Source organism: Callithrix jacchus, chromosome X (assembly GCF_049354715.1).
Source record: "Callithrix jacchus isolate 240 chromosome X, calJac240_pri, whole genome shotgun sequence".
NCBI lineage: Eukaryota > Metazoa > Chordata > Mammalia > Primates > Cebidae > Callithrix > Callithrix jacchus.
Genome location: NC_133524.1, coordinates 129,735,750 through 129,750,413, shown reverse-complemented (window position 1 = coordinate 129,750,413; position 14,664 = coordinate 129,735,750). Strand labels below are relative to the sequence as shown.

Here is a 14,664-nt window from a genome sequence, read left to right as displayed (position 1 = left end):
TGAAACAGCGCTGAGTGACAGGCTGACCTGGCTTCGAGCACAGGCTGCATCATGTGCTTACCATGCAATATCAGTTAAATGATTTAATCATTCACAGCCTCTGTTCATCATCTAGAACAGAAGGGTCACATTAATGCTTACCAAATTAGTAGGATCATCATGTGAGAGATATCTCATATGTATCTCTCATATATCCTGTGAGATATATCTCATATATGAACATATACAGATATATGAATATATGATAGATCTTGTATATGTGTGTATGTGTGTGTGTGTGTGTGTGTATATATATATATATATATATATATGGAGAGAGAGAGAGAGAGAGAGAGAGACTTTACAGCAGTGCCTGGCACATGCATTTTGCAGGATGAGGTGGGTTGGATTGTTAAATCTCTTCTGAGTTTAGGCAAAAAAAAAATCTACCCAGGCTATTCTGCTGATGAATAATAAAATTATGGAATCACTAAAGATTTAGGGTTTCAGGTATCCGTAGGGCACTGTTTAAGGAACTGATGGAGTAGAATAGCAGTTAAATTCATTTTTAGAGGCCCAGTAGAAGTGAGGAGCAGGCTTCTTGAATGTGATGTAATTGAAGGGGCAGAGATTATATGGAATTGTGGCATTTGGGATTGCTGAGAAGTGGCAGATTGAACAAGGTAGGTGGAGACCTGAGCTGTTCGCTCAACCTCTGTAGGCCCCGTTTTCTGCCGGTTTAAAATAGGGATAACCTCAACTATCTACTTCACAGACTTCAGGTGAATGTCAAGCAAAACAATGTGCATGTTGATGTGCTTTGGAAACTGTCAATGACACCTGTAATCCCAGTGCTTTGGGAGGCCAAGGCAGGAGAATTGCTTGAGGTTAGGAGTTTGAGACCAGACTAGGCAACATAGCAAGACCCTGTCGCTACAAAAATTTTTAAAAATTAGCTGGGCATGGCCAGTCATGATTGCTCACGCCTGTAATCCCAGAACTTTGGGAGGCCAAGGTGGGTGGATCACGAGGTCAGGAGTTCAAGACCAGCCTGGCCAACATGGTGAAACCCCGTCTCTACTAAAAACACAAAAATTAGCCAGGCATAGTGGTGCAGGCCTGTAGTCCCAGCTACTCGGGAGGCTGAGGCAGAAGAATCACTTGAACCCGGGAGGCAGAGGTTGCAGTGAGCTGAGATTGTGCCACTGCACTGCAGCCCGGGCAACAGAGCAAGACTCTGTCTCAAAAAGAAAAAACAATTAGCTGGGCATTGTAGTGTGTGCCTATAGTCCTAGCTACTTGGGAGAGACTTAGGTGGGAGGATTGCTTGAGCCCAGGAGTTTGAGATTACAGTGAGCGATGATCATGCCACCGTGCTCCAGCCTGGGAGACAGGGCAAGAGCCCATGTTATAATAACAATAATAATACCGACCAAGCTGAAACAGAAGCCACAGTTTATTATTCTCTTCCTAAATACCTAAGTGTGCAATTAAAGCAGTATAGGACTCAAGTGATATGGTAGTTCAGGGAAGGCAGAAATCACCATGTGCTGGACCTAAGGAAGGCTTCCTGTGGGAGGTGAGACTCGAAGTGACCCTTAAAGAATGAAAGGAGAGAGAACCATTGATTTGCCCAAATGTCTGTCACATGTCCATGTTATGAGGTAAACTACTAATCTACTTTGCACACAATCATAGTCAAGGAGGTTCCCAGAATCCTTCTGTTGACTTACATGAAAGCAAACCCTTATTGATAGCATACAAGATGAAGTAAAATGCAATTAGGGCTGCGGGCTCTCATGCTCATTTTTATGGCTCAGTTTTCTATATAGTAGGTCTATGTGGAATAGTTTCATGTTAATTCTTGATTAACTGCACTCTCTGTGACCAAATGTGCATTATCACATACATCCACAAAAGAGACATATTATTGGCAGATTATTGAATACGTAAATGAGTACCTTAAATTTGTGAGAAATTATAACTGAGGCAGTAAAGAAAACGCAGGGAAATAAAGAGAAAACTTTATGATACAGATACGGAGTCACAGTCTCCATTAATTTTCTGCACACCATCTCAGTTCTCTCTCCAGAGGTAACTAATTCATTACTACCATTATTGCCTGTTAAAAGGAAGACTGGAGAAGAATGGGGGTGGGTTGGGGGAATGAGGAACAAAGAGAAGGGGTACTGAGATAAAAAGCAAAGATTTATGGAGTGGGAAGAGACCTCAGAGGTAATCTAGTAAGTGATTTGCTTAAATGTCATTCAGCTAGTTAGTGACAGAGCACAGACTCAAACTGAGATCTCCAGCTTCTCACACCAGGTTCCTTTCGACACTACCACAAAGTTTTGGGAGAGGGAGGTTACAGCAGTCAGTTGGAAGGGAAAGGCCCAAGTTCCCAGCCTCAGTCTTCTTAGATTCTCAACCCCTCCCCCTCTTTGAGATGCAGAAACCTCTCTCTAACTAACACATTGAACTGGCTTCCCTTACTCTTTCCCTACCCCTTTCTACTCCAAATCACCAAAAGGAACTTCTGTATGAGCTGTCTAGGTCTTTACAAGAAACTCCCCGGAGTTATCTTTATTTACTAGAGGAATATTGCTTGATCTCTCAGTTACATATTTTTAGAGAGAGTTAAAGAATTGCTAATGTTATCTGGTACTTTACATATGGTTCCTGGGCGGTAGTAAACACTCAGGATTGAAAAAGAATTTACAAAGTGGAAGGGAGCTGGCATTTCTGATATCCCTCAATGCAAATATTCAACCTAGTCACTAGGCCAACAATGGATGTGTCAACACACTCTGAAAGGGGTCTCATAAAACTACAAAGTTGAGGTTCTCTCCACTATCACAGAATTTACAATCTGGTTGGGCGGATGGACAAAGCTCGATTATTCATAATGACCTCAACAAAGATATGATAATACCTCACCTCATTAGCATGTTAGCATATGCTATCAAATATGATAATTGTAAACTCAGATGAACGATTTTTATTCTTTTTCTCTATAAAAGGCTGGGGTGGGGATCCAATTCATGACATTCCTAAACAACAATGGGGACACTGTTTCCACATTGCTCATTCCAAAAGGCATTTCTGAAAGCTAGAGATAGATGCCTTTTAGAAAGTAGACCACATTTTCTGGCACAATACTTAATTTATTCTCCTTGATGACACGCCTGGTGGAATGAAGGAAATGGAGGGGAGCATTCCATAAAACCTGATGAGGCAGAATTATAACACAGATGGTATAATAGTTTAGACAATGGGAACAGCTCTTTTAATGTTAAATAAGTACATATAAAGGCATCAGGGAGTAAGCTGTGCTGCTCCTTCTTATAGAAAAATCTAAGAAGCACTTGACATGTGAGGAAATTGTCGGCTTGCAGGTTATGAGTGTAAACATCAAGTGACATTTTGATGATCAAATGTTCATTATTTGGTACTGTGATCTGGGATTCCAATCTGGACTGGGGATGTGAAGGGCGAGAAATCAAGCAACATTCCCCTGTATCACAGCTAGGTTTCTCAGAACACTTGAGGAGGAAGATGGTTGTTTATGTGTCTTTTCAGCTGGTACAATCAGATTGTAGTTAAATAGTGAGAAAGACGACATGGTTAAATTTTCTCCTGAAACTCTCCCTCTGTGCCTTGCTTGCACTGCTGGTGCCCCAAACCTTGGCAGTGAGAAGTCAGGATCTTGGCAAGGAATGTAAGAAATATGCATATGGTATCAGCAGGAAAGAGAAAAGCAGGAAAGAACATTTATTGAGCATTCTGAAGTGCGAAGTATTGTGATCATTGTGTGATCTGTAGATTTCACACATGATCTCATTTAATCTTCATAACAGTCCTACAGGAAAATCGAGCTTGAAAATAAGTCAAGGACTATTTAAAATTTCTTTTGAAATTGACCATAATTGTGACTTTCTTTATCCTGGTTCTGTGACAATGAGTGGAGGCATTTTAGGCAAGTTATTTTTGGGGCTTCAGTTTCCTCATCTGTAAAATGAAGCGATTAGGTTAGATGCCCACTGAGGACCTTGCCAAACCTAACATATTGGTTCAAACTGTCCTTTAAAAGATACTCTGCTAAGTATTTCCAGATTTGATGCTGTTATGTACAGTATTTTGCCACAAACTTAGCATTGAAAGAACCTAAGCACTTGACCAGGAGTCGGGTAAAATGAAAGATAAGTTGAAATTTGGGATTCTTTTTGCAAATTGTGCTAAACTGTCTAAGGCTAGATCCGAAGCTCCAAACGTGGCAGTGTTAAAAGCCAGCAACATTAATTTAAGAGCTTTAGGTCTTAAATATCAAGACTTTTATGTAAACTTGGTAACACTGTTACTGGAGTTTAAGAAACATACAGTGTGCACGCAGGGATTAATCAAGTATAGAGATTAGTTTAAGAATGGTGGGTTTGAATTGTAAATGAAATTGTTGAAATTGCAGAAAACCAAGAGACTCTACACCAAAACAAGGATAAATAGGACACTTTGTTTAGGAACCAAAATATAAAATGAATCCTCTCAACTTTTATATTTAAATTTCTGACACAAAAGTAAAAATTGACTAAATGTAGGACTTCCCCACCCAGCAGATTTTAAAGATGTTATAGACTACTATTTAAAGAAAATCCTTTTGAAGCTTACTGAAGAGGGGTAATTAGTTGAGTGGGAAAACAAGGACTCTAATTAACACAGCAAATAAAAATTGGTTCTTGCTTTTGTTAGGTGATTAACCAAACTGATGGGGTCTATTCAATTTCTAGTTTGCTGATTATCTTCAGACACATTTAATTTTAAAAAATGATTTGGGTTGAAGATATCTAGTAAGTAATAAAAGATAATATTCAGATAACACTGATAAATAATATGTCAGAAGAATGATTATATTTCTGACAGCTGGAAAAAACATGAAAACATTGCAGAAAAAACTTGATTCAATCACACAAAGGAAGAAAACTAGTTTTATTTCAGATCAAATTGAAGAAAGCCCAAAGTAGTATTATTGGGTGTGAAGGCTATTAGTATTTGCAAGGTGTGTTTCTTACTCTAAGTAAGTTACATATCACTGTTCATCAAGATCTAGTGGTTTCCATGCTTTTGTTTAAATGGTCTTCAAAGCAAAACTGTAAATGAAATAACTATGAAGCATTTACAGATTAGTCCAGTATTACATTCTAAAAACATAATTTAACCCTAGATAGTCACTAAGATTATTTATCATGCCGTTTCTCCGAAATCAAGAAGCAGACTCTATATTTAAAATGGCTTTGTTTATTAGCCTTGATATCCTCCAAGGGAACACTGAACTTTGGTCTGGTTAATTAATTATAAAAAACATAAAAGTTTAACATGCTGTAATACAGCATTTTTTTGAAATACATACCAACATATCATGTTTGCTTCTTTAGCGTTAAGTTCTTGAATACTTAAAACACACCCTAGAATAATGTTTAGTTCAGCAAGTTTATCAATTTGCTATCTAAACATTTTCACAAATATGCAATCTATACTTCATCATAACTTGCACATTTTCGTCTCGCTTTTATCTACTAGCACAGAAACCATTGTAATTCTTAAAGATGCTTTAGTAAGTAGCAGCTATAGAAATGGATCACTGAAAGCTCTAAAAGAACCGTTTGTCTTAGAGATGTTAATCATTTTTTAAATTCAGGGAGTAAAGTTTCAAGTAGTAAAATTCATTAGGGCTTACAAAAGTGAGGGATGAGATGGACAGCTCACTCTTTTCTAAAAGAATAAAAATATGCACAGAGCACCAAGTAGGGTCATAAATTATATGAGTTTAAATAATAAAACTGCATCTTTCCATCTTTGATTTTTAAATCATTAGTCTTCCTGTTGACTTAGACATCCTTTCAGAAATTTCAAAAATAAGTTAGATTATATTTGTTTTGACAAAATAAAATCTTCCTTTCATTTTAAAAGTAGATGTCCTCTACTTCTTTTTGTTGCGAGCTTTCATTGCAGTCCTTTCAGGCATCTGGATAATTCAACACTTTTCACTGCGCCTTCCTCTTCAGCATAAAAAAGGCCAGACAATAGTTCTACTTCCTCCAGCAATCACAAGTCAGGAGCCAGTTAAAGAGAAGCTCTAAGCTTAGCAGAGTACTCAAACTGAGGATAAACGTTATCTTTGAGGAGAAAAAAAGAGAAGCTCCAAAAAATACCATTGTGTCCTCTGTGCACATAGGCAGTAGAAGATTGTCATGCTTCATTTCAGTTATAGCAGACAGAATATTAAATAACGTAAAGTTTCCTAATTTAAATGGGTATTTGTCACCTAGAGTTTTTGCTTCTTAATCATGACATTTCCAATAACAGACTTACTGGTGTAAGATTATTAAATAATGAGATAATTTTTAACACCATGAGTTACTTCCTTTGGAAGACAATGTTATTATGGTGATCAGGTTTTAGAGACTGTGTTTTGAATGTAAAACTTTATCTTTTATTGTGTTCCATACCATGACATATTTTCCACTTAGAAAATTTATAATGGTGCAAAGATGGACAAACTTATTCAGAAAAGTGATTGAAAAAAGTGATGTGTGTAAAGCATTTCTGGTTTATAGCTTTTTCTTTGATTATAGAATTACAGTCTGCTAGCAATTTTATGGTTTGTAATACCAGAAGTTCCACTTCTAAGGTCACATAAACAGGAAAATCAAAGTGTTTCAAACAGAGTGTAAAAATACCTTTAACACCATTTAATCTTAATAGTGAATCACTTTAATGTCTACTGAGTCTATTCTCAAGGTGGGAGAATTAATGGAGAAACAATTTATCTACTGATGGCAAGCAGGTTATTCTTGTATCTTTTCAATATTTGCACACATATTTTGATGTAAAATAGTCAACCTGTAAAAAATACGGCTGCCAGTGAGAGGAAATTGTTTTAACATACTACTGAGAGGAGCAAAGACCCACAAAATAGGGTAATTTTAACGCATCACATAATAGCAAAATTAGCTCCATGCTATAAGTTCTAGTACCAACATATTTCAGCTGAATTATGCTAGATGTACTTTAATTGTATTGTAATTTAATTACCCTTACGATTTAAAATAAGATTAAATCATTACTAGAGACAAGAAATGTTTGTAAATAGACATTTTAAAAAAATCAAAGCTAGCAAAGACCAGTTTGTAAAAGTAAAGTTTATTTATAAGTAAAATTTAGTAAAATGTGTATTTTAAACATATTTGTATATCAGAAAAGTTGATCCACTTCTTGGTGCCATTTGGTCTTCATAAAACCTTTGAGATTGGGATAAATATATTTTTACTTTCTACGTTTTTTAAACCAAGTTATATTAACTGCGCATGTTCAGTTAGTGAAATTTTCTGCTTATCAAGTGGCAAATCTTTTGAAACTGATATTTAACTCACATTGACGCTATTTAGTTGAAGATGTATTTATTTTATTTACATGATTTATGCTGGCATATGCTTTGGAAAAGAAATAACATTCAAAAGTTCATTATTGACTCTAATTTTTTCTTTGTTCTGCTGACATAAATTTTCATAAACAAATTAAGGCCTGGTAACCAAAAATTCAAATTTCATTTTTTTCAGGCTGATTTGTGTTAATGTGATTGCCATCCAAAAGAAGATTGAGTCATCCAAAAACTATGAAATGTTTGCAAATAAAGGGATTCTTCGTTTAAAAAATAAAGTTAGTAAAGACCAGTTTTGGTAGACTTCTAATGAAACCACAGTTCCTGCTGTAGGACGAAATAGCAAAACAGCATTTGAAAAATTTCGTTTGGGATCCCTGCCCCCGTTTCGTTTAGTGAGTGTTCTGATCTGCTGGCTTTGTTTTAGGCCTCATGGGCGTGCACATGAACACATGTACACAGAACCACACAAATGTAGCAAAACATGTATTTCAGTGGGCAAAACCAGAGTGTAACAGACCTTAACTGCAAGTGTAGTTCAAAAATGTAGAGTAGTAAATACACATAGAACAAAAGCTCTATTCTAGTTATGTGAGGAACATAATACTCTTAAATTACTTTCTGGTTTCCATGGGGACCTTTTTGTTCTAAGATACCAATCATTAGGTTTAATGCAGCCACTTAATATTATTTCTAAATCAAGTAACATGATTTCTCAACTGAGTAAAACGTCAATTACCAGTATTCTTAAAAGTGCTCAAATCCAAACTACTTGAGATTGTTGCTTTACATGGCATAATTGAATCTAGAGGTCAATACAGAAGAATCCCTTCTCCCCTTTTCAAGGCAGAGGAAAGCTCAAAGTGGATCTATTTTGTAGAGAATATTTTGCTGGGCTTCCATCTGTTTTTCTTTGAATCCATCATAAACTTAAAATAGTGTCAAGAATTTAAAGTTGTGATGGGAATCCTCAGGCTCAGGAAGGATAACAAGTTCTCCCTCCCTTTGGCCAGTTTCCATACCTTTCTTACACATTCTTACAGAACATCTGGGCTTTCGTGTAGGCGCGTATTCTATATCATATAGACTATACGTGTATACATGCACACTGGCCAGTCTGTTTGGTCATAAATGATGTGACTGGGTGATAGGAGTTGTGGCTCCTTTATTTTGCAGAATGCCTAAGTATTGTTTGTCTCACAATACTGGGAGCGAGCAGGAGCCCGGTGGGAGCCTGGAGCCTTAAGCCCTGGGCTGTGGTCTGGGGGAGGGGACGGGGTTGAGGGGTCACAAGCTCTTTGCTTTTAGCCTCAGCATGACCACAAGTTTTAAAGCATGAAGAGATCACGTGCTTTTCTTTGAGCTGTTAGTTATTCTGACTTTTTGGGGGGTGTGTGTGTGAAACGCTTTGTTCTTTACCTTTTTTTTTTTTTTTTTTTGATTCTCTAGATATTTTGGCTGATAATTAAATTTTTTCCAAAAGAAAAAGACGAAAATAAATCATTTGGTGTATCAAAATGTCCTAGTTTCTCATAACCTATATCTTGTACTTCATTTTACCTTGTGCTAAAGGTACTGAGACAGAATAAATTATTTTCGCCAGTTGGGAACTTTATTCAGACATTCTATATGTTGCAAAACCTTTAAAAAATTAAGAACAAGAAAATATCCTGGTAAAGCAATCTCAAAACACCTTATTCCGGGTATTGTTCTAGCTTTAAAGGGAAGGAGTGCTGGGAGGAGGGGTGGGAGATGGGGGGGCGCGAATAGGAAGACTGGGAGGATGTCTTATTTAATGAACTGCTAAAACTTTTGGAAAATTTTAAGCTAGTGAAGTCCCTCAAAACGGCATTTCCATTTGAAAATCTTTACTTAACTATGTCACTTTTGGGGAGTTACTTCTACTTGCTCCATTTTTAAAGGATGATTTCATCTTTTCCAACCCTCTTCTGTCTCTCCAACCAAGACACAGAGTCCGAATGCAAAATAAAGACTTTTGAGGGTAATGAGATTTATTTGGGAACATTTTCCAAAATCAGGGTAATGGGTTTTTTTGTTCTGATATTGAAGAGGATGAAGATATGTTTACTCATTGACCCAGGAGCTCTGGCTGCAGCTGTAGGACACAATTAATTATGCTAATAGTTTGTGAAGGAGCGGATGTAACTCCCCCAACCCCCCTTTTTTCTAGGGGAGGGGAGTTTGGCAAAAGGGGAAGGAGACGCCCTGGGGTCGGATCACATGATATTATCTTCGCGCCACTTTCGCAAAAACCCTTTTTTTACTCCAGGTTTTGCTCCAGCTCAAAGGTACTGTTCTTATCTTGCTTTAATATAATGTTTCTTAAAGTCGGGTCTCAGTTCTCTTCCCTCTCCCTCCTCTTCTCTCCACTGCTAGTCGTTACCATTAAAGGTCGAAAGTTGCCTTGCAGTCGGTGCAGTCTCACAGGAGGGATCTGGTTGGGTAGTAAACTTCGGGCTGCGTAGTTTCCAGAAAGTATCACGCAGACGCGCCCGGTTAGACTGCAAGGTCTGTTGTAGGAAAAAGGGGAGAAAGCCCACCTGTGCGAGTGACCCGCGTTTGGAAAAATGATTGTGGGTTTCGTTGCATCTACTGCTGACTCCTGAGGGGCGCTGGCCGTTCAGGTTGGACTTCATCGCGGGCCAGGGGCGGGAGAGGCCAGCCTTTTGTAATCTGTTGGCCTGAGCTACCACTGTGCACCAGGTTGAGAATCACATGGCGCCCTTGTCTTCTGGGCTTTGAGCGGCCACAATCACCCTGGTAACAATAGTGGAGAGGGAGGGGTCCGGCTTCATTTTGCACCCCCTCCCTCCTTCCTTACCCCCGCTTGCTTTCCAGGGCCTCCCTCAGACCCAGCGTGCTTACTGCTCTCTGATTTGTAACCTCGTCCCCTGCACACCCCCGGCCACCCCCCCCCCCCACGCTCCCCAAATCCCATCCTGCGCCTGTGTCCGCCAGGGAGGCGGAGAAGGTATATAGATAGCCTGGTTGCCTCTCATTTTGCCCGGTGTTCAAAGTGTGGTATGCTTAATTCCATTTTGATTGTGCGTCTTTAACTAAGACATCATTTTATTCTACAGAGTGGTGTCGGGCTTTGGCCTTTAAGCAGCCGCCCTCAATTGCTTCTCATTAGCGGTGGAAGGAGAGGAGAACGCAAGATAGTTGCACCGTATCTTCCGTACACTTGCGCGTGTATTCGGTGGCTGCTACCGTTAACGATACCTGCCAAGAAATCCTGATTTAGTGGGTGAGGAGGGCTCCTGGCAAGGGCGAAAGCCTCCCAACAGTAGCACAAGGTGCTAGGGGTTAAAACTTTCACATGTGCCTAGAGCGAATAAGCAGTGTATTCCTTCCCTCCTCGGGCCTTAGGAACACTTTCAATCTAGCGGCGATGTGGCGCGCATGCGCGCGCCGGGTGGGGGACACGCCTGTCCCACGGCTCCGTGGGCCTCGTCCTCTGTCTCCGGTGGGGGGCTGGGGAGAGCGCCTCAGGAGCGAGAGGAGACAAGGTGGTAGTGAGTACGCCATCCTGGTCCGAACGCCGGTGGCACCAGCACCGGGTGCGGCCAAGGCTTCCGCCTGGGCGGGTGTCCCAGGCGCGCCTTTAATTAAGGACTCCAGCTTTGGGGGAAGAGAGAGGGGAAAATGCAGACTGCGCTCCGCCAGTGGGTAACTGGGGCTCGGTGGAGTTTTAGCTTTGGCGGGGTGGGGGTTCCGTTTCCTAATTCCTGTGCGGGCCGGGTGGGCGGGGGCGGGCTTTTTTCCCTGGGCTATTAAAGGCAGAGGGGCGGGCTTTTCCCAGGGATATAGCTGCCGACAGACGGCCAAGGGGACGGAGCGCTCCTCAAGTGGTGGCAGGGAGGCTCGTGGTCCCACGTTGCTCTGGACGGGGGCGCTTTGGGGTGAGATGTGCGCTCGCGGCCCGATCCACTTAGTGAACGCTTTTTCTCACTTCTCTTCCTCCTCGAGCTCCACGGGAGACAGCGCTCGCACTCGGCTCCAGAGCGCTCGGGCTGCGCGCTCGGACCCGGAGTGTACGTGGGGAGGAGACGCTCGGAGAGGGCTGGCCGGTGCGAGATCGCCGAGCTCTCCACCTGCGAGAGGCTTGGTTGGAGCCGGGTCCCGCGCGTGGTTGCCCAAGCGGGTGGCCGGGCTAGAAGGGGAACCCTTCGTTGGGGCAGCTGTGATCGGGGAGAGTTGACTGGCTGGGTAGGAGGGAACGGAGCGGGCGGAACTTGAGAAAATCAAACTACCAGAGTGCAGTTGAGGGGTAGCGGGCTGCGCTCGGGAAACGACTCCCCTTTTCTCCTCCACCTGTGACCTTTAGGTTCCTGGAAAACTTTGGTGTTGGGGGTGTGAAATGTGGGGGTGCACGTGGAGGGAAAAAGAGACTCCCCTCCCCCTTGGCTTCTCTCCCACCAACCCGGGAATGGAGGGGGAGGGAGGCGTGGGCTTGGCGCGTTTTTGGTGCTTTGAATGGAGAACTCCGTTTCCCATGATGCTTTGTTTCTTTCTCTTTAATTTCGGTGGCGGCTGCGGCAGCACGAGGACGGGAGCGCGTGGTGTGAGCAGCTGGAGCACACCCTGGACGCGCGGGCCGCTCCCGGACTTCAACGGGAGCATTAGGTAAGGGTGTGAGAGATGCGGGAAGAGGCAAAAGGGAGCCACAAAGGCGTACAGGGAAGGACTTCTTTCTTTCTTGGCAATTTAAGGGGTTTGAAGAGTGACTGCCCAGCGCGCCCGAGGTATACCAGATGAACGGTTAATTAGCAAACGGTAGTAACTACAAGGGCGCCCTTTCTGATAGCAGCGGGGCTCAATTTGGCCAGGTTGGGTTGACAAATACTATGCATTTTCAGTCAAGTTTGGAGTATTTTTAATGGAAAAGAAATCTTTACAGGCATAGAAACCCAATTTAAGAAGAAAAATGTTACGTTTAGTGGCATGGGGTATCGTGATGAAAGTTCAGCATTTAAAATTCCCTCACTCGTTTAGCGTATTACAAATTCTGTCCCAAACGTTTTTGGTTTTCTTTTAAACAAAAGTTACTCCATCATGGAAGAAGTAGGGGACCCTGTGAGCCTTTTCCACATAGAGACTCACTTCCTCTCTGTTATGTTCTTAGGTAAAAAAGCACTTGGAAATGGGAGAAGGTTTTCTTATGGAAGATGGTGACATAAAGGAAGGAAGAGCTAATCTGCCTACTTTGGTTTAGTGGAGAAAATGGGTCCGTAAACGTTTAAACAGAAGTAGAGCCCTTTGAAATGGATCAAAATGTGACATCTCTCAGCCATCTGCACATTATGTGAAGAGTGTAAGGCTGTGTTTCTTAAACCAGCTCTAAAATTTCTCTCATTTTCTATTAATGGAGGGGGGGAGGCTGGGACTATTCATTTAATCTAATAGAGTCTCTTTCCTTATGGAGCCCAAAAGCTCTGCATGAGCTGAAGACTGGAATACTCACCCTGCGTTTTACAGGCTCCTTTCTCTAGGTCCTCCTCTTATAAAATCAGGGTGGATAGAATGGGCCTGCATATTACTGAGATGCAGATATCAAGTTTTCTTAGATGGAGAGGGGGAGTTCAAAATCCGCTTATACATAAGAATTGGACTTTTTGCAGTTGCCAGTGTTATTCATGTTCAATTCTGTGTAAATAATTGAGATTATTAATATTTCTCAGGATTTGGTTGAAACTACAAAACCTAACTTAGACTCTGTAAGCCGAAGGAAAGCCTGTTTCAGGAATGTTAACTAGTAGTTGACTTGTTTAGTTTCTAATATGTGTATGTGTGTTTTGTTGTTTTAACTAGGTGAGTCTGCACGGATCTGTGAGCACAGAAAAGAAGAGCTCCTGGAAGACTTAAAATTTTGCTACAGGAATAGGCCTTGGCCATGTAAAAGTGCTTACAGTGCAGGTAGCTTTTTGAGATCTACTGCAATGCAAGCACTTCTTACATTACCATGGTGATTTAATCAATGGCTACTGAGAACTGTAGTTTGTGCATAATTAAGTGGTTGGTGCTTTTGAGCTGCTTCTTATAATGTGTCTCTTGTGTTAAGGTGCATCTAGTGCAGTTAGTGAAGCAGCTTAGAATCTACTGCCCTAAATGCCCCTTCTGGCACAGGCTGCCTCATATACAGCATTTTAAAAGTATGCTTTGAGTAGTAATTTGAATAGGACATGTTTCAAAGGTTTGTTTTTTGCTTTTTTCTTGTTTGTTGGGGACAGATGGTGGGGACGGTGCAGTGTACGGTTGTATACAGTGGATAAGATTGGGTCCTAGTAGTACCAAAGTGCTCATAGTGCAGGTAGTTTTGGCATGACTCTACTGTAGTGTGGGCACTTCTAGTACTCTTGGATAACAAATCTCTTGTTGGCGGAGAGAATATTCAAAGACATTGCTACTTACAATTAGTTTTGCAGGTTTGCATTTCAGCGTATACATGTATATATGGCTGTGCAAATCCATGCAAAACTGATTGTGATAATGTGTTACTTCCTACGTCTGTGTGAACACACCTTCATGCGCATCTCCAGCACTCGTGCTCATTCATCCCTGGGTGGGGATTTGTTGCATTACTTGTGTTCTATATAAAGTATTGCACTTGTCCCGGCCTGTGGAAGAAAGGAGGATTTTATCATCTTCTTATTTTAACTTTTAAAAGCTGTAAGTTCTGATATTTAGGCATTGTAAAATGATCTGTTTTGCTGTTGTCGGGTGGATCACGATGCAATTTTGATTAGTATCATAGGAGAAAAATTGCACGGTATCCATCTGTAAACCGCAGGACCTTTGTTGGCGACATTCCTCATCAGCACCACAGTAAGATAGATGGTAAAATCCTTTCTCTAGCTGCTGCTTTTAAAAACTAATTTGAAATAGTATTTGGATTTCTAAAAACTATGATAACTAATTTATAAAGTATGTGTTTTGGAACTTTGGTGAATGATCAGATTGTTACTGAATGTGAATGAACCTCAAAATAAATGAAATTTGTAGATCTGAAAAAATGACTCTTTTTTTGAAAAAAAAATTAGCAATGCTAGAGGAGTTTGTACAAAATCTCTTGGGAGGATCCTAAAGGAAAACTTGGACATAGCTGTTTTTCAAGTTTGCAACTACATAAAGCACCAAGATGCCTAGGAATTTTATTACCCTGACAATATTTGGATGATGTGTACTAATTTTGTTTTAGTACACATGCTTATTCTTAGGAAGGGAATGAAGAG

The 14,664-nt window shown here is 40.8% G+C and overlaps 1 long non-coding RNA gene across 1 annotated transcript; it reads left to right on the top strand.

The window, feature by feature from the left end:
- The first annotated feature begins 11,232 nt into the window (after positions 1-11,232).
- LOC144581021 (uncharacterized) lies at positions 11,233-14,445 on the top strand. Its single transcript, XR_013531507.1, has 2 exons — positions 11,233-12,058; positions 13,244-14,445. It is a non-coding gene; the product is annotated as an uncharacterized LOC144581021 (long non-coding RNA).
- The last annotated feature ends 219 nt before the right edge of the window (positions 14,446-14,664 follow it).